General features: G+C 57.7%; 1 protein-coding gene and 1 long non-coding RNA gene across 2 annotated transcripts in view; one reads left to right on the top strand and one right to left on the bottom strand.

Moving 5' to 3' along the window:
• Positions 1–13,175, top strand: part of LOC147653292 (uncharacterized) — an 80,905-nt gene extending 67,730 nt beyond the window's left edge. The window contains exons 10-11 of the transcript XR_015286580.1: positions 4,991–5,193; positions 7,532–13,175. The gene's annotated coding sequence lies outside the window, so the exon portion shown is untranslated. The remainder of the gene's footprint in view (positions 1–4,990; positions 5,194–7,531) is intronic.
• LOC111929029 (uncharacterized) overlaps positions 3,540–13,221 on the bottom strand; it is an 89,972-nt gene continuing 80,290 nt past the window's right edge. The window contains exons 28-29 of the long non-coding RNA XR_015286592.1: positions 12,046–12,091; positions 3,540–11,485 (exon numbers count right to left, since the gene is read on the bottom strand). This is a non-coding gene — a long non-coding RNA (uncharacterized LOC111929029). The remainder of the gene's footprint in view (positions 11,486–12,045; positions 12,092–13,221) is intronic.

Genomic DNA, 13,221 nt, shown 5'->3' with positions numbered 1-13,221 from the left:
GAGCGGCCCCGCCGAGAGCGCCCGGGCCGGGCCGGGGCCCGCACAGCGCCGAGCGGGGATCCCGAGCGAGACCCCCGGGACAGCGGCACCCGCGGGGCGGGACAGGAACGGGACGGGACAGGGACGGGGCCTCAGGGCGGGGGCGGGGCCGGGCTCAGGTGCTCGGGGCGGGGCCTCGGGGCGGGGGCGGGGCCGGGCTCAGGTGCTCGGGGCGGGGCCTCCGGCAGGGGCGGGGCCGGCGCAGGTGCTCGGGGTTGGGCCGGGCGGGGCCGGGCAGGTGCGCGGGGCCCCAGGGCGGCTGCGCGGGGCGGGGCCGAGGGGATTTAAGAGCCGGAAGTCGCTCCCGGCGCCATTTGCTCCCCAGCGCTCGGAGGTGCCGGCACGGGCCGGGCCGGGCTCCCCGGCGGGGCCCAGGTGAGGCGCGGGAGCCTCGGCTTCCCGGCCCTGCTTCTCTCTTCCCCTTCTTTCCTCCCTTCCTTTCTCCCGCTTACCTCCGTCTCCTCCCTCCTCCCCGCAAACCCCCCTTTCCTCTCCCCCGTTGCTCTTCTCTTCCTCCCCTGCACCTGGCTCTTCCCCTGTCCCTCCTCCCTGCACAGCCCGACCCTCCAGTGTATCCCTCCTCCTTCCTCCTCCTCCTCCTCCTCAGCCCGCTCCTTCTCCCCTCCTGAGCTCCCCCAGCCCTCCTTCCTCCCCTCTCCTTGCCTCGGGCACCCCCCATTCCCGCTCGGCCTTTGCCACCTGCAGCTCCCTCTCGTGCTTCCCTCCCAAGGCCGAGCCCGCTTCTGTTCCTCTTTCCCGCTCTCCCTGCACTCTGTGCCCCTGCTGCCCTCCGCTCCTGCTCCCTTCTGCCTCCCTGTGCGCTGTCTCTCGGCCCTTTCCCTCCGTGTCCCCGTGTCCCCTTCTCCCCTTGGTCTCTGTTTGCCCTTGGCAGAGAAGCCGCGGGGCTCGGGGCGCCGGATAATAAAGCCCCGAGGGCCGGAGCCGGCGCCCCCGGCGGGAATCCCCTCACGGGGCCGGAGCCCGCGGTGCGGGTCCCCCCACGCACAACACGGCCCCACACTGCCGGGTGTCCCCACATCACACTGGGGGCTCCCGGGGGGCTTAGGGTGGGCCCCCTCCTCCGGAGGGGTCTGGGGTGGGGTAGCGGGGGTTGGGGGGCGGGGGGGGTTTTGGGAAGGGCCCCCTCGTTAGGAGGGGTCCCGGGTGGGTTAGGGGGGGTTTAGGGTGGGCCCCCTCCTCTGGAGGGGGTCCTGGGGGGGAGGGTTTGGGAAGGGCCCCCTCGTTAGGAGGGGGTCCCGGGTGGGTTAGGGGGGGTTAGGGAGGGCCCCCTCCGGAGGAGGGGGTCCCGGGGAGGGGCGGGGGGCGGGGCCCCCTCCGGAGGGGGGGGCCGGGGTGGGAGGGGCTGGGGGGTGTCCGCCCCCCTAAGCCCCTCCCACCCCGGTCCCTCCCCTCCGGAGGGGGCTCCGCCACCCGGCCCCTCCCCAGGACCCCTCCTCCGGACAGGGGCCCGCGGGGGGGGAGGGGGGGCGGGGTGGGTGGGGGGGGGCAGCAGAGGGGGTCACGTCACTCTGCACCGTAATCGCACATTTGTGTCTAACGACAGCACTCCCCCTCCTATTCCCCCCCACCCACCCCGCCCCCCCCCCCCCCCCCCGCGGGCCCCTGTCCGGAGGAGGGGTCCTGGGGAGGGGCCGGGTGGCGGAGCCCCCTCCGGAGGGGAGGGACCGGGGTGGGAGGGGCTTAAGGGGGCGGACACCCCCCAGCCCCTCCCACCCCGGCCCCCCCCTCCGGAGGGGGCCCCGCCCCCCGCCCCTCCCCGGGACCCCCTCCTCCGGAGGGGGCCCTCCCTAACCCCCCCCCCCACCCGGGACCCCCTCCTAACGAGGGGGCCCTTCCCAAACCCTCCCCCCCAGGACCCCCTCCAGAGGAGGGGGCCCACCCTAAACCCCCCCTAACCCACCCCCCACCCGGGACCCCTCCTAACGAGGGGGCCCTTCCCAACCCCCCCCCCCCCAACCCTCGCTACCCCACCCCAGACCCCTCCGGAGGAGGGGGCCCACCCTAAGCCCCCCGGGAGCCCCCAGTGTGATGTGGGGACACCCGGCAGTGTGGGGCCGTGTTGTGCGTGGGGGGACCCGCACCGCGGGCTCCGGCCCCGTGAGGGGATTCCCGCCGGGGGCGCCGGCTCCGGCCCTCGGGGCTTTATTATCCGGCGCCCCGAGCCCCGCGGCTTCTCTGCCACGGGCAAACAGAGACCAAGGGGAGAAGGAGACACGGAGGGAAAGGGCCGAGAGACAGCGCACAGGGAGGCAGAAGGGAGCAGGAGCGGAGGGCAGCAGGGGCACAGAGTGCAGGGAGAGCGGGAAAGAGGAACAGAAGCGGGCTCGGCCTTGGGAGGGAAGCACGAGAGGGAGCTGCAGGTGGCAAAGGCCGAGCGGGAATGGGGGGCGCTCGGGCTGGGTGCCCGGGGCAAGGAGAGGGGAGGAAGGAGGGCTGGGGGCGGTCGGGGTGCGCAGGATGGGGCAGGGACAGGAGGGAAGGGGAGCTCAGGAGGGGAGAAGGAGCGGGCTGAGGAGGAGGAGGAGGAGGAAGGAGGAGGGATACACTGGAGGGTCGGGCTGTGCAGGGAGGAGGGACAGGGGAAGAGCCAGGTGCAGGGGAGGAAGAGAAGAGCAACGGGGGAGAGGAAAGGGGGGTTTGCGGGGAGGAGACGGAGGTAAGCGGGAGAAAGGAAGGGAGGAAAGAAGGGGAAGAGAGAAGCAGGGCCGGGAAGCCGAGGCTCCCGCGCCTCACCTGGGCCCCGCCGGGGAGCCCGGCCCGGCCCGTGCCGGCACCTCCGAGCGCTGGGGAGCAAATGGCGCCGGGAGCGACTTCCGGCTCTTAAATCCCCTCGGCCCCGCCCCGCGCAGCCGCCCTGGGGCCCCGCGCACCTGCCCGGCCCCGCCCGGCCCAACCCCGAGCACCTGCGCCGGCCCCGCCCCTGCCGGAGGCCCCGCCCCGAGCACCTGAGCCCGGCCCCGCCCCCGCCCCGAGGCCCCGCCCCCGGCCCTTCCCGCGCGGGGCCGCTCCCGGCGGCGGAAACAGGGAAATAAAGAGGGAAATAAAGAGGGAAATAAAGAGGGAAATAAAGGGGAAACAGGGAAAGCTGCAGGCGGATCGAACACAAACACCCTGCGGCGCTCGGGCCCCGCCCAGAGGCCCCGCGGGTGTCCCGCTGCGGGAGGAGCCTCAGCCGGAGCTCGGCCGCTGCTCTCAGCCCCGAAGCCGCCCCCTGAGCCCGGGGCCGGGCCCGGACAGCGCCGGGCCGGGGCTCCGTGTTCCGAGCGCTCGCTCGCAGCATTTGGGCTCCGTCCCTGAGCCCCACAATGCGGGGTTTGGGCTCCGTGCTCACGGCCCGGGCGAGTCTCGCTTTGCACTCCCAGAACACGGGGCTCAAGTCGCTGCTCCACAGCCCCCGGCCCGGCCAGACCCAGCACTCGGTCCCTGAGCCCTCCACACCTTCACCCCCACCAAAAACCCCACAGGGTTCAAGAGTCCGATTCTGAGACCAGAAAAATGCTCCATTTATTAATCTCAGCTCACAGGGCTGTGGATTTCACTGTGGACATCCCCACAGGGGCTGACAGGGAACGGAGCTCTCACACCTCTGACCCTGCCCTGAGAACTGCTTCAGACTGGCAAACACCACACGTGGGATAAAAAGGCTGGAAGGCTCCCCTGGAGCCAAGGCACGCGTAGCCAATCCGCATTTCCTTATTATCCCAGCCGTGTGCTATCCCGTTATCCCAGCCCCGCTCTGTGCTGCCGCCTCCAGCTCCCGGCCTGACCCCGCCCGTGGCTCCGGCCGCTCCCGAGGCACCGGGAACTCGCCCGGAGCTGCTCGGCCCTGCGGAACTGAAGGGCTGGAGATGCCCAGGCCCGAGCAGGGGATGATCCAGGGGCTCCTCCCGTGTCCGGAGCTCGGGCTGAGGCGGCTCCCCGGGGATGCCCGCGCTCCATGCGCTGCCCTGCCCTCTCTTTGGGAGGAGCAGCTCCGGTCCCGGCGCTCGGGGCGGGGCAGCAGCGCAGGGACGGCCCCCACGGGCGCTCGGGACCCGCGGGCTCGGCTCCGGCCCCGCCGGGAGGAGGAAGGAGCGGGATGGGAGTGCCCGGCTGTGCCTGGCGCTGGCAGCCGACAGGGCCGGGCCCCGCGGGAGAGAACTCGCTCTGTGTTCCCTGAGCAGCAGAGAGGGATGGCCAGAAGCTTCTGGTGTTCCTTTCCCAGACTGTCCCATCCACCCATCCCAATGTGCGTGAGGCAAAACAGCCGCCATGGCTGCAGGCTTCAAAACAAAGATCAACAACGTGGTTTTCCTTTCCCTCTTTCAGGCAATTAAATGTAGGTAGGATTAATAATTCCCGATGGCGTTTTCTCCTTAAAACTCTGGCCAAGACCGTGCTACTGCCTGGGTCTCCACAGCAGGAAGATGAAAGTGATAAATTAAATCCGATGCCCGATCTTTGCATATTTAGCTTTCCATTGCAGAAATCCCTGGATGGATCCACCTGCTCCTCTGCTCGTATTATATTTTGTCTCACTCTAATCCCCTTAGGATACCCTAAATCCAACCTGTTCTGCTCCTCACACCAAAGCCTGAGGTCACCTCTGCTCATGACATTTGCATGGCACGCGTTGTTGTCACACAGATAATGGCAAAACCAATTTCACCTTGTTCTTTCCCCCGGTACAGCTGGGGCAGCTGGAGCTGTGAAATGAGGGGACAGGACTCACGAGTAGCTCTCAACAGGATCTAAACACGGAGCTGCTTTTTTCCAGCCTTCCCCTGTAGAAAACACACGTTGTAAAATGCCACCAAAGCAGGAATTACTGCTGGAGCTCTCTTTGCCCTTGGCACACAAGGGGAGAGCCCTTCCTGGAGTTCGAGTGTCTTATTCCCACTTTTCAGTGCTCTTGGATCAGCCTCTGTGCTAATTGAGATCTTCCTGATAGGTCCTGATCTTTCAGAAGTGGAATCAAAGCAAAGTGAGGTAGAACAGAGGTGAGCCAAAGCCCAGCCGTGTGTATGATCTTTCCAGCTGTGCACCTCCCTGGGAATTGCCTGTTCCCTGCAGCACCTGACAGGAGGCACACGGGATCCCGAGGATGTTTAAAGGCTGCTGGGACAATCCAGACAACTCTTGGCCGTGTGCGAGGTAAGAACTGGAAGAGCTGCTTAGAAAGCTGCTGAGCCGAGCAGAGGTGGAAGGAGGAGGGAAAGGCTGGTTCCCATGCTCATTTCCAGGCAGGGATGAGGCCGAGCCTGCAGGCACGGAGCCTGCTGGAATCCCTGGCAGCAGGCACAGCCGCTCCCGGGAAGCCGCGCTCCCGTTGCACAAAGCCATCCCCGCCTGCGCAAGCTGCGGTGAAAGCCACGGGATCAGAGCCGGGAGACTCAGCTGGAGCCCGGCTGCGGCTCAGCCGGGCCAGGTTCCGATGATCCGGCAGCACCGGGAGGCGCCTCCGGGCCCGAGCCCTTCCCTCGGTCCGCAATGAAAGGCGGCTGAGCGCCCGGCCCGAGCCGGCTGAGCTCACGGGAAGGCTCTGATTGTGCCCGATTGGGATCAGGAGCCCATCCCGCCTGGCTGAGGAGCTCCAGCTGGCTCCTGCGGCACTGAGGAACAGCTCCCCCGGCAGTCCGGGCGCGGCTCCCAAAGCTCTGCCCGAGCTGCGGCACTTCCCTTTATTCTCCAGCCGCTGCTGATGCCTGGGATGTGCCGGGAGCAACGCGGATTGTCCAGGGAGGGATGCTCCGGGCTGGCTGCCGGGCGGGTCAGGCAGGTGACCTCCATCGCTAAGGAATTTCCCACATCCCAACCAGTCCAGCCGGCAGGAATGATGAACTGGAGGATTTGACAATAGAAATATTGTTCGGGCATTGTCTCACCAGGTGTGGGCACTGCAACAATCTGATCTCACGGGAACAAACAGTTCTGATTGAAGGGAAGGGCTTTGGTGTGACAGGAGGAGCTGCCTGAATCCCAGTATCCCTGGCCATAGTTCCCACTACAAAATTGTTTGGACCAGAACTGAGACTGCTGAGCATCACTGAGCAGCAAAGGAGACATCCAGCAGTCCCCATAACCGGGCAGAAATCATTGCTGGCCATGGCCTGAGCCCTGGGGTGAGAGTCCCAATGGGAACAGCAGCTACAGCCACCCTGATATCCCCAGGAATGTGAGAAACCGCTTCTTCCCGTGGCTGGGAGAATGTCTCTGTGCATCTCCAGGATCCACCCTCAGCACTCCCTTGGCCTCTACAGATACTCATTCCTTACACCTTCCTCACAAGGCATCCCCACCAGTTCCATCTCCTGCCTGCTGGGCAATGCTCCCCCTCCTCATTGCAAAGGGCAGAGCGAGGAACTCTGCCAGTGCCCTTCACTGAGCTCCTCTCACATCATCTCTCCCTCCTTTCAGTTCCTTGCCAGCAAGGAGAAAGATTAAAAGGGGAAGAAAAGTGTGTTATGATCTCTGCAAGGCCAGAAAGTGGCCTGAAGAGACATATGAAATTTTTTCCAGGATGATGTGTCACACCACCCTGAGCTGGGCTCAGCTTTGAACAGCCTGAAGGGCAGCACTGCCAAGACCCAAGGCAATCATTTCTTTGTAGGCAGCCCAAGCCCATTTAATGTTTCACTGTTTGACCCAGGGATCTTAAGGGATTTTCTCCAACCCAAATGATTCTGTGATTGCATATTCCCAAAGTCAGAGGAATCCAGACAAACAGACATATTGTAGAGGAAGCACCTTTTAGGAGTGTTTAGGTAAATTACAATTATTTCCCTCCCAACAGATGGACTATTTTCTGCTCAGTATACAAGATGTGTTTTCCAGCACAAAAGCTGTAATTCACCTGCCATCCTCGAGCACCCTAAACCAGAGCAGTAAGAGGCAGCCACAAGGAGCATGGAAAAACAGACAGGCACAGACTGCCCCTGCCCAGCCCAGGGACGAGTCCAGAACTGGCTCCTGAGAGAGAGCAGGAGAGTTCAGGGATAAAATCACCTGACTGTGAGGACTGGCCTGGTCTCTCCCAGGCTACACTTCCCTTCTTACTGGGAATTTACTGGGCCATGGCAGAGGATTCTGTTTAGTGACTACTGCCCCTGCCCATGAATGTCTGAAGGATTGTTTGGCATTCCTGAGCTGCCTGCACCAGCAGCAGTCTGAGGTGCCACGTTCAGTGGCTCCAGGACCTCTCATTTCTCAAACTGGCCCGTGGTAACTTCAGCTGCCGACCCCAAGCTCTTCAGCTGGGGGGAAACAGGGAACCGCTGCTCCTGGAGATGTTCCTCATCAAGAGTTGTGGGCCACTTATCCTTCCTGCTCCTTATCCCAATCAACCCTGTTCTCCCTCTTGGTATCCATACCAATCTTACTATGCCAAACACTCCAGCTAAAGCTGCAGTGCCACTCTGGACATACATGGAATAAACGGAGCTTGCTCTGGGTTTTTTCCAAATACTTTAAAATTCCTTTGTCTGTTTTTCAGCTCCAGAAACAGAGATGAGAAAAACACAAAGTACCTCTCTTGGAGCTCTCTGGACAGTGAGGTCCTGTGAAACCAGTTCTGTCTGGAGGGCACCTTTGCAGATTTAGTTCTGCACTCAGGTTCATCCATGGAGTAGCGCTAAGTGACAGGAAAACCTGGCACCCCCTGGTCCCCCTGCACTCCTCAGCTATGACAGCGACGACTCTGACTCTGTTTGAGAGGAAGCTTAGGCTGAGCTTTTGACAGACTCAGGAATGCTTATGGTGGATCTCCCCAGTCTCTTCTCAAGAGCATCTCTCAGGCTCAGTTGATAAAGAGCACATTAACCTGTCCCGCCTGTCGCTCTCCTCAGCACCGACACTCGCAGTTGGCAGATGGCGCTGCCAAGGAGCAGCTTGGACCTTTAAGGCAGGAATATGGAAGGTGGTGTCAAAATGAATCAGAAGCTCAAGGTAGATGTGATCCAGCATTTCCAAGACTGGAGAGAGGGAGTTCACTCCTAATGCCCCCCAGGAGACCCCGTTCTCTAGAAACAGCAGGGGCAAACACCAAGGAATCCCTGCTTTACTCAAATCCACTGTGGTGGGTTTAGCGTGCCTGCAAGGAGAGGAGAACAATAAAACAACGAGTGGTGCAGACAGAGCCCACTCCACTGGCAAAGGGACCTGAGCTTCTGCAGCTCTGTCACCTCAGCCTTGGAAGATTCCAGCCTTGGCACTGAGGATTGCTGTGCCTTGCTGAGTTTGTAAGGTGAGTTACAAGAGCTGACACGGAAAAGCTCTGCTTGCTGCGGACAGCACCGAGCTCAACACACCTCAGGTTCTGTGGATAGAATCTGTTTCTCCTGGAAATGAAAGGGCCCTTTTAAAACAGCTCCACCTCTCTGAGTCCAGCAGTGCCCTGCTCAACACTAATCCTGCCCAGAGTGGTGAATGTTCCTGCAGGCCACAGCCCGTGGCCATTCCATCTCCAGGCTGCAGTAGCCCCTGGGGAGCAGGGGAGAATTCCTGTTTCTGTCTGGGAAATGTTCCCTCCTGGAAGGGGAAAAGCAGCATTCCCTTGCCCACCATGGCACCTGTCCCTCTGTCTGTCAGCACTGACAATGGCCCTGCTGTGGCTCGGGAAGGAGCAGAGGGGAGGATGGAAGGTGCTGCTCCAGTCTGGTGCCCAGAGCTCCTGAACTGCCTCTGGTCCTTCTCAGGAGAAATTATGGGATGTAAATTCAGGGCCTGATGCAGCCCTGTCCGACTTCCCAGGATTGGAGCTCATTGAGCAAACCAAGGGGAAATCACTGCAGTGAGAGGGTTGATACCAGCAGGAAAGAAAGAACTGAATGAAATTGAAAAATTACATATTTAACCAGTAGCTGGATGCTAATAACTGTTTTAGGCCAACCCTGAATTCTGTCTGGGGCCATTAATTACAGGAGTCAAGCTGCTGATCTGAGTGGGAGTGAGGGGTTTGCAAACCACGGACAGCACAGGAAGGATCCCTCCCACCAGCAGCCTGTTCAGTGCCCTTGTGAAGAGTTTGCACAGAAAATCCACAGCAGAACGAGGCTGGAGGCAGCAGGAACCACCCAGCTTTTATCCAGGGAGCCTCCTCTGTTTCCTGTGCTGTGGAGCACGAGGCAACACTGCTTTATGTTAAAAGACAAAAAGGAGCAACCGAAGGACAGGGAATTGCAGGAGCACAAGGAAACCCACCATTCCAAAGGCAAACTTGCCTTGTTTTCACTCTCCAGAGTAAAACACAAGTGTGTGTTTGCTCCATCCCCTCAGAGGTGCCAGCCCGGGCTCTGCTGAGCAGGATCCAGCCGGTTTTGATCCTGCTCTGAGAACAACACAGCTGAACACCAGGTGGGTGACACACACCCCAAAACAAGGAGCGATACTGAAGCTGGAATAGCAAAGCTGAGCCCTAAGCAAGGTTCAATTCCTGCCATGGAATCACCAGGGTTTGAGCTCAGAGCTCTCGTTGTCTGGCGTAAGAGATCACAGAGAGCCCCAGAGCTGAAGGAGCCATGGAGGTGCCTCAGCTCAAGGTGGATGCACTGCCAGGCTCTTCATGCCTGGGGCACTTTGGTGCCAGACAGGAGTTTGGGAAGGGCTCCAGCACTTCCTGCCATTACCAACCCCACAGCAAGAGCATCCCTGTTTCTCCTAAAACACACATAATCCCTTCCCCAGAGCTCCATGGGAACTCACCGTGGATCACTCTCAGTGCCTGCTCTCACTGCCATGTTCTGGTTTGCTCCTGGAATTCCCAGCCCAGAAATGTCTCCATGCCCCTCCACTGCCACCCCACTGCCAGGGAGGGTGTCCCTGCCTGGGATTTTCACTGCCTCTCCTATTCCAGGTTTCCTGGTTCTTCCTTTTTCCCACTTCTGTGGCTCCTCAGTATTTACAAAAGCAAAAAGTCCTTTTCCCTGTTGAGAAATGCAGCTTGACACCACCCAGTGACCCTGTTAGCCCAGCTCAGCCCTTGAGAACACATCCCTCAGTGACGCTGCAGACAAATCACAGCAAACAGAAGCAGCTTTGAGCTCTGCAGTCATCGTAGCCCACAGTCATAATTATGTGAAATGAATTAATGAGGCTGGATTAAGTGATGATCTCTGGCCAGCTGCCAGAGAGGGGCACCAACAACTGTGTTTGTTGTTCTTTCAACAAAAAGAATCAGAAATGAGCATGAGGAAAATCCTGGGCATCTTAACTTATGTTCCTTGTGGTTTTTGTGATACAGAAATTATTAACTTTTCATTTACCGTCATGTTGATGAGTGCCTCCAAACTGCACACGGAATTTCCACCACAATTCCCATGGTGCAGCTTTGGTATCTATTCCATGCCTCTCCACCCTACAATCCTCTTCTAACACAAAACTCTCTCTTCCCAGCTGGAATTCAGGGAATTGTCACCAGTCCCCATCCATGCAGGATGAGTGTAAATGTGATTGTGAGGGGCACAGAGGCTGCTCCCCATCAGCCTGGCAGCACTTCAGAGCCCTCTGGCTGTGCTGGGGCTGCTCTGTGTCGCTGTCCCGTGGAGCTGCAGCAGCTCCACCCCTGTCAGAGCACACTGATCCCCGCGGAGAACGCGGCATCTGCAGAGTGCCTGACACCAGGCACAATTCCTCCTGCCAGGGCTCTGGGGAAGGTGCAAACCCCAAGCTTTTCCCAGGCACTGCTCACGTGTGCACAGAAGTCTCGAGGCTCCGTCTGCGGCCCCTTCAGCGCTCTGAGCTCAGCCAAGGTTGCCAATTCCCGGCTGGAGGCACGTGGAAATCCACTGCTGCCACCCCTGAGGCTCTCAGGGATTTTGGCCATTGCTCTCAGTCACAGTTCCCCTGTTCATGGTAGCTCAGTCTTAGCAAAGACAAGTTCTGCCACCAGCTTTGCTTCCAGGCTGTGCTAAGAGAGGGGCTTTTCAGTGTGCAGAAATTAATGCTGTGTTTTCAAGAGAAAAGATCTGTGTATCCCAATCTGATTTGTAAAAATCTGTTGTTTTAAATTTATTCATCTTAATACTAGGTAAAATGAAAAATAAATAAATAAATGGCAATACAAAATAGATTAAGACAGAAACATTAAAAAATATTAACAGCCTGTGAGCAAACCAGCAGTTTGGCCTGGCAGTGCAGGTGCTGAGGGTGCCAACTTAAGGTTAAAAAGTGTCCTTGGAGGGAGGCATAGTGTCCCCCAGGCAGTGCCCAAGGGGTACTGTGTGTGTAGGGGATCTCTTACTCACATGGCTGGGGTTGTGCTCTCCTGGGCAGGACTGGAGTCTCCACTGCTGCTCCAAGGCCGGTGTGTGAATCCAGACAGGAATTATTTGTGACCCCAACACTGAGGCAACAAAAGCATCACTGGAAAGTGTTGTTCCTTGTCCTTGAAGCAACTGTAAACGCAGCTGTGAACCAAACAAGCCAGACATTTGTATAATGGTGTTTGAAGCTGTGTAAAAGATAATGCAACAGTTAATTTTCTCTTTAGTTGGGCTTTTCCTCACCATCAGTTGCTACAAATCCCTAGCATTTTTCAAGGGCACAACTTGCAACAAGACAGCAATAACCATTACATATTGTTTTCAGTAAGATGCCATTCTCCTTTCTGGCAGGCAGCGATGGGCTTTTAATGGGTAACACTTGTTTCATAAAACTCCCAGATGCTGCCTTGACAATTGCAAGGGAAGAAAAGAGAAGAAAACAAACCCAAAGCAAGGGCAGAAAATACAAAGATTCAGTTTCCATTGCAAAGATTTATCTTGTGTCCCAGGCTGATGTAGAGTTTTGCTGGATCAGATATCTCTGGTGAACCTGTACTGCAGAGCTCCACTGAGATCCTGGCTCTCCCACCTGGCGCAGCCCCCGGCCACTCTGAGCCATGATGGGAAATATTGGGAGGGAGTGAAACCAGTCAAGTAAAACCAAAAATTATAGGGGATAAGCTTTCAAGACTATAAAAAACACAACAAATATAGAAAAAAATACAGATGACAAATAAATGGCACCAACCTCATTCCAGAAGATGAAGGGCACTGTGATGTAGCAGCAGTTTAACCTGAGGAATGGGAAACATCTGTAAGAGCCAGGACAGTAGCCACGGCCATTGCTTTTCCATGCCTATTTTTTGAGCCCTCTGACATATCTGGTGAGTGGCAAGAGGCATTTTTTTTCCCCTGAACAGACCCAAACCATGAGACTTCGAAGAGTCTGTCAGCACTGTTTCATGACTGGTGCCAGGGAGCTCAAGACAAGAGACTGAATGCCTTGGTCTGAGTGGTTGGACAAAATCCAGGAGCTCCTGGGTTATATTCTGTGTGACAAAGGAAAACTGGATAGCCACCATCTATCTTTGAAGCAATCCTGCTTACCTACAGAAGTTCTGTTCCCCAGGTGCAGGGGGAGGCAAGCCACAGGAGATGGATTTGCTTGCACAGCCCTAGGTCAGGTTCAGCCAGCCCTGTTCACCCCCAGCTTCCCACACTTATTCCAAACAGACTGGAGAGGGAGCATTTCCTCTCTCGCTGCTTCTCTGCTCCAGTTTCCTCTTTTATGCAGAAACAAGAATTTCCAGGGAAGAGCTAAAAGGGTCATGACTAGCACGTGTGCACACCTTTGTTTTGGATGGTAAAATCTCTCACACAGTCTGAGGTGTCTGAGTGTTACACAAAGCAAGTTCATGAATTTTCCCTTATCTAATCCCGCTGTCCCTACCCTGAATGGCTGTCTATGCAATCCAGTATTTACTCATCACAGCAGGTCCAAGAAATACTGCACCAAAAAAACATTATTTCCTAAATTTGGGTACTCTGCAAAAATTCACAAATTCAACTTGTTTAATAATGTGATAACAGCACATTGTAATTTTTAATTAAAACTGTATCCTCTCATTATGTCTGCATGTCTTTTATGTGGATGTCATCCAGAAGCAAGGCAATGCAAGCTGATCTCCACAGAGAGAGAGACAGAGAGACACTGCACCCTGACCTTGGTGCACAGGGATTTTTTTCAACTTGTCACACAAACACTTTACTGGCAGAAAAAGTAACTGGAGTGGAAAGGGAGCAGCTCCCAGCTGACAGAGCAGCCATACTTCCTTGGATCAGCCTATAATTTGGAATAAAAAAATTGTAAAAGCAAAAGGAGACTTCTTTTTCTTAAAGCAGAAATGCCCAGTAATACCCATGT

This window comes from Cyanistes caeruleus, chromosome 5 (genome assembly GCF_971803275.1).
Source record: "Cyanistes caeruleus chromosome 5, bCyaCae1.hap1.1, whole genome shotgun sequence".
Lineage (NCBI taxonomy): Eukaryota > Metazoa > Chordata > Aves > Passeriformes > Paridae > Cyanistes > Cyanistes caeruleus.
This window is presented reverse-complemented; position numbering and strand designations above follow the sequence as displayed.